Below are 6,479 nucleotides of genomic sequence, written 5' to 3' on the forward strand. Positions count from 1 at the left end.
TGACCAAGTCACTGTATAATATGTTAACTTACCCATCCCCAAACTTGAAAGTCAGTGGTAAGGCCTACTACAGAAATGGGTCTGGCTTCTAATACTGAAGAACTAAGATCTTACAAACGGATTTTGCATGAATAAATCATATTAAATCCTCCATTTCAAGGTTTCAAGATGATGTCATATCTTTGGGAAAAAAATGTATATTTGATAAGAAAATGAGAAATACATTTCTGGCAAACTACTCATCTATGTTTGTGTCATTATTATAATTTTAAATCTGTAAGCATTTGGAAACTGCGTAACAGGTTGGAATTTTAGATTAATCAGAGATGACAGATTAGTGGGCAGATGAGATCAAGTGCTATCATAAATTGTTGTCATGTGACCTTGAAATTTAAGGCAATGTCAAATCGTGTAGTCAGTATATCCAAAAGACATTTATAAACCAGTATTTCTAAAGGAAGAAGATGATGTAACACCATCTCCTTCTTGATTTTTGTGCTTGGTTTAAAAAGGAGAATTGGAAGCGTTCAGTAACTGTATGAAAGTCTGAGAAAATTTATCAATTTTTCATGACTGTGAAAATTCACATTGTTTCAGCAGGTGCTTGGAAACAGCACACCTATCAAAACTTTCCTGTCCTCCAACAATCTGCAACATGAGAGGCTGGTCACTCTAAGGTGGAGTCCTTGTAAATGAACCTGACACCTAGGGCCAGCAAAGATTCGTGCAACAGGCTTGCATCCCAGTGTGTTTCTATGCATACCTCCAACTAGAAGGATAATTAACAGCTGAATATAGCATATGAGACTGAACATACTTGCTCAAGGGAAAAACTGCAGTGGGATTATTTTACATTTTTGAGACAGGTTACCCATAGCCAAAACCAGTTAAAGTAATATGTTGTTATTCCAGTGATGATGAATGTTACAATAACAATCACATTTGTCAAGAGAGGTCTGATTATTTTTGTCCCTTATATAAAGATTAATAAGAACTTGACTTATGCATTTTATTAAATAAAGAAACATAATTGTTTTGTTCTCTGGTTTAGGAGGACAAACAGAATGTAAAACAGGGCAGATGAAGGAGGCTTGAACGCAAATATATTGTAACATTCATTACAATAACTTAGAAGTCAGAGCTCCAGCCTGTAAGTACAAGCCATATCACAGCTGTGTGGCACATATGAACTACAGACTGGATATAGAATAGAAATTAAATGTCTGGAAAGCAGCTGCTGGTTATCTATAAGACATCTGGATTTTTCCTCAGCTCAGAAAGAACTTGCTGCTGCAGCCAACTGTTGTGTTTCAGGGACCTGTTTTTTTTCCAGCATAAAATGTAAGTGCAATGTGACACAAAGCAATTTCCCTTTTTAAATTTTTAGATTCCTCTTTGTTTTTTTTTCTTTTTTGATCTCTACTGCAGAAACCTCTGCTTCTTCTGCCACCCTTTTCTGCTACCCTTTACATTTGTGACTAGCTTATTAGTCAGGCTGGTTTGATCACTATATTTGGCATAGATTCCCTGCCTTTAAAAGGCCCACTATTTTGTCTTAACGGTACTTTTATTATTTAGCACGGGTCAGGGAATGATCATGTTAAATGTTGCTTTATGTGCCAAATATAACCACCTGAATGCTGTGGAGTCAGGTGACTGTAGCCAGTGTTGCATATATTGCACTGCTTGTCGATGTTGTCTCCTGGTGCCCTCTCCTAGACTCCATGGATAGGGCAGTGTTTTTTATATCTTTGCTGATTTCTCACCCTCCTGAGGAATGCTGAAGTGTCAAGAAAGACAACGCAGAGGCATTCATTCGTCTGAGGTACACACAGTACTACAAAGCTATAGCCCACAAGCTAAAATTCTTTTTTTTCTTAAGGCATATAGGAAATGTGATTTTATTATTAATATGGGATGAATGGAATTCACTTCTATTCTTCTGAAAACCACTGAGAGAGCTAAAAATTCAAAAAGCTGTCCAATTCTAGTTTCCTTTTCCTGTTTTCAAATGTTTCATGAGGCACCCACTGACAAAAAAATGAAGCTGAACCTAACTGTCACTCTTTACCACATGTTCTTTCCGGGCTGGTTGGTATATATAAGTTTTCTGGTGAGACTAAATACACATATATTTTGTGATTTTTTAGGAGCTAGGTGACACATAATCTGGAATTCTTTTTATACATGTCAAAATTGAAGAATTTTTTTTATATGTTCAGGGTTTTTTTTTTCCTTTCTTTCAGAACAGTTATGGAAAAAGTATTGTTATATACAATACTGGTAACACAGAATGTGCCATTTTGGGGTGGTGTGAGTAAAAGCCGTTGACCACAAATAAATAAATATATGGGTGTATATGCGTGTGCACTTATAGAAGTGGAAACTCAATCATTCTCATCGACTGATGATATTTTACCCTAAGACAAGATCCTTATCATGGTCTTTTACACTTACTGTCCACTGCTAGTTTACAAGATTTGATTTAGCTACAACATGGATAAGCAGCTATGCACTTGCAAAGCAATACCCTAACGATGTATCTCAGAACGTGCACCAAATTCACTTTTAGCAATGCTAAATTCACTCCTAAGTTATCACTTTAAATTTCCCATTAAGTTATAATAGCAAATGAATTCACAGACTGAGATAACAGATTATATAAGGAGTTATTCAACTGTGTTATATTAGTCTTTAAGAGTTCCTTCTTAGTGAGAGGAAAGCTGTAGTTATAGCAGAAAAAAGTTTTTCCTTCACAGGATTTAGTCTGAAGTGTGTTCACTTTAGAAACTCTCCCCTTGATTGTGGTGCAATGGGAGGAGTTTTCAAGGTGGGCAATTAATTTCAATCAAAGCCATCACCCATTTTAGCTATGAAATACATATGCTCAGGTAATTTTGAAGCAAATGTGTACGCCTTTGTCCTTTAAAAGTACATAATCTGATTTGGCAGGGAAATTTGTGGTGTCTCTGTGGTAGATTTTCTATTAAATTTATTTAACTACTCCCATTCTTGAGAAAATAGGCTCAATGAGCTGGTTTGGGACATTCATTAAAGCCTGCTCCAAAGCATGTTTTATATGAAAAATGGCTTTGCTACTGAGGATGATTGGTATGTCAAGAATTTCATTTCAGGCAACATTTTGTTATTAGAACAAGCTTCTGTTGTCTACACAGGGGTTTTGTTCAGAAAGATATAATGCAAGATAGGAAAAAGGCATCCTTCCAATGTTCTTATCTACTATGCAATACTTCTGTTGTAAGCATAGATAATAACAATTCTAATATTTTTTTCATTTCCTTGGTTGCTGCTTCTTACTCTCATCTTATAACGGTCCTCATGATTTTACTGCTGCTTCTCTGGGGGCTAGAAAAATAATCAAAGAGCTTGTGATCAGTGTACTTGTTTATTGAAACCTTAGAATTGGATGCCTTAAAGGTGATTTTTTAAATCCCTTTTTGTCTTTTTGTAAAATACAAAGAGTATCACACTCAAACATGTTTTTCTCATTGATTTTTGCATCATTAAATCTTGATAGGTCCATTTCTCTCCTGTTTTCTTTAGAAAGAATATCAGTTTCTGAAGAAAAAAAAAAAAAGGCAGGAGTTCAGATTGGAGAAGGTCACAGCCTTTGGGGACATCACTGCGTCAGTCCTCTCAAACTAGCCCAAGACCAAAGTCACCCATAAATGGGGAGGAAAATGAGAATCTGATGAAAGCCAACAGAAACAAAACAGACCAATAGTTTTTCAGTAGGCTTCTGTGGTTACTGTTTTGGTTTGTTCATTTTTATATCCCATCCCACCCCAACCCTTGCCCTTCCGGAAACTTCATTATTATTTCTCTCTCTCATTTGTAGACTGGTAAGGAAGTTTAAAATTCTCTCAAATCAATAAAACTCTGCAGCAATCAATTGTGTAGAACAGTAAGTTTCTCTGGGTAGCAGATAACACATTTCTCTCCATCTTGGAAGACAACTACCATACTTTATTGCTACAGTGACTATTTTTGCACAACCCTTGCTTCCTGAACAGCAACCACATTTCCAGAGACTGTTGCATATGACAGCAGCAGATAAAGTTAACATATTAAGCAGCTAAAGCAGCAGAGAAATGGGGGTAATGCACTGGATAGTGCTTGTGCTTTCATTTCTATTTTTCCTTGCTTTTAAAAAAGTTGTCCTATCCGACTGAACCAGAAGATGAAAGTGTGTGATACTTGCTGGGAGATAAAACACCTGATTACTATATGCTGCTTCTGGCAATGGGCTGAAGGGGCAGTGGTCATCAAAAGATCATCACAGCTGTCGGAAGTGAAGCACCACACTTCATCATCTGATCACATGAGCTCTCAGGATCTACTGTGAAACCATTACATTGTAGTCAACAGGAACAAGTGATTTTCTTAATGCATTTTTTTGCCTTGTCTCATGTAGTGTGTACAAAGTACAGCACAGTCAATAGCAGGCAAAATACTTGGAGTTTCTTGAAACCCAGCAATTCTTTGTATACCATTAGACAAAGCATTCTAGAAGCAAAGGATGAATGTGATGAAAGGGGAAGATGGGTTGACCTTGCCACCCAGTGTCTCCTCTCAAGTTAATGTTAAACACAGCAGGGAAGGGAATGGAATAGAGGCCACCTAACAATATTCTGCACGCCAGCTGAGTGAGCAGGATAGTGTGTCACAGAGGGAGTCCAGGGGCATGTTTTAAACACTCCTCTACCCTACCTCTAACCAACAGGATCCTATAATTTCCAACCACACCCCTGCTTGTCTGTCTCTGAATGTCAACAGTAGGTAAAGTCGACACATACAGCAGTTGAAGCATTTAAAGGATCACCAAGAATTCACTGGAAGAAATTTATTGTCATTTGTCGTTGTGCTTAATAATTTAAAGGTCACCTCTCTTCTGAACATACTCAGTTTTCCTTGCTTTCATTTTTACTTTAACATCTGCCAAACTAAAATTATTAATGAGAAATTAATTATGGGGAAAAAAATGACTTTCATGCACCAAAGATCACAGAATCACTGAATGGTTGAGGTGAGAAGAGACCTCTGAAGATCGTCCAGTCCAGCTCCCTGTGAGAGCAGGCTCACGTAAGGCAGGTTGCCCAGGACCATGACTAGTGTTTTCTAAATACTTCCAAGGATGGAGACTCCACAGCTTCTCTAGGCAATCTTTGCCAGTGCTCAGTCACCCTCACAGCGAAAAAGCGTTTCCAGATATTTAGATGAAATCTCCTGTGTTTCAGTTTGTGCCTATTGCCTCTTGTCCTATTAGTTAAAGGGGATGTAAACAGCCTGCAGCGAACCGAGTAGATGGAAGCTAATTCATGCAGTTCATTGTAGTGCCCAACTGAAGTGTGTAACACATGAGAGTGTCTGGCAAAATCATTGGTTCATTTCTGGGAAAGAAATCAAATTGCATGATGAAACCTCCTCAGCACTGTCAACCACTCATGGATGCAGGGTTTGGCACTGGATATGTCTTCAATTTGGAAGATGTGAAATATTATCTTCAAACAACTCGACAAGCATTTTTCTTCAAACCCACAAATCTCAGTTATAAGTACCACATAAATCTTTAAAACTGAGCAGCAGGTAAAATCTGCTGCTTTTAATTCTCCTCCAACCTTTGCTGAGCTGCTGTCCTTTAAATTGTTGGTACAACTACTTAGTTTTCTTCCCCAACATTACCAGTTGTTCATGCTTTATTATAACTACTAATCACCTATTTTTTCTTCTCACCTGAATGGTGGAAGATAATATCCATGTCACAGTGATGCAACACTAACTCTGTACTAACACTTGTGATGTCATGGCTGTGTCACTAGGAAGAGTGCTGTGGTGGCCACATCACAGGATGGGCGTAAAAACGAGCTGCAACAACCTGGGCTGGGAGGCAAACATCTGCATGAGCAAAGGCTGAGAGGAGAAGGCAGGAGTTGCTGCCCATGGCAATAGGGAACGACTGGTCCTCCTTTGTTGTTTCTCCTGTCTATTACAGCTGGATCACTCAGATAGGGATGTGAGCAGAACACGGCATGCTCCTGTCAATCATAGAATCATAGAATAGTTTGGCTTAGAAGGGACCTTCAAAGATATCTAGTCCAACCCCCTTACAATGAGCAGGGACATCTTTAACTAGGTCTGGTCTCCCAGAGCCACATCCAGCCTGGTCTTGAATGTCTCCAAGGGTGGTGCAACCACATTTCTGGGCAACCTGTGCCAGTGTTTTACCAACTTCATTGTAAAATTTTTTTCCTCATGTCCAGCCTGAATCTCTTCTCTTTTATTTTAAAACCATTCCCCCTTTTCTTATCGAAACAGGCCCTGATAAAAAGTCTCTCCCCATCTTTCTTACAGGCTCCTTTTAAGAACTGAAAGACCATCATAAAGTCTCTCTGGAGTCTTCTCCAGACTGAACAAGCCCAAATCTCTCAGCCTGTCTTCATAAGAGAGGTGCTCAAACT

The 6,479-nt window shown here is 38.4% G+C and overlaps 1 long non-coding RNA gene across 1 annotated transcript; it reads left to right on the top strand.

Moving 5' to 3' along the window:
- Positions 1–2,251: 2,251 nt before the first annotated feature.
- LOC134158327 (uncharacterized) lies at positions 2,252–5,799 on the top strand. Its single transcript, XR_009962721.1, has 3 exons — positions 2,252–2,313; positions 3,860–3,925; positions 5,356–5,799. It is a non-coding gene; the product is annotated as an uncharacterized LOC134158327 (long non-coding RNA).
- Positions 5,800–6,479: the final 680 nt, after the last annotated feature.

The sequence above is a fragment of the Pezoporus occidentalis genome, unplaced genomic scaffold (assembly GCF_034315485.1).
Source record: "Pezoporus occidentalis ecotype Australia unplaced genomic scaffold, CSIRO_AGI_Poc_V1 ctg13, whole genome shotgun sequence".
Taxonomy (NCBI): domain Eukaryota; kingdom Metazoa; phylum Chordata; class Aves; order Psittaciformes; family Psittacidae; genus Pezoporus; species Pezoporus occidentalis.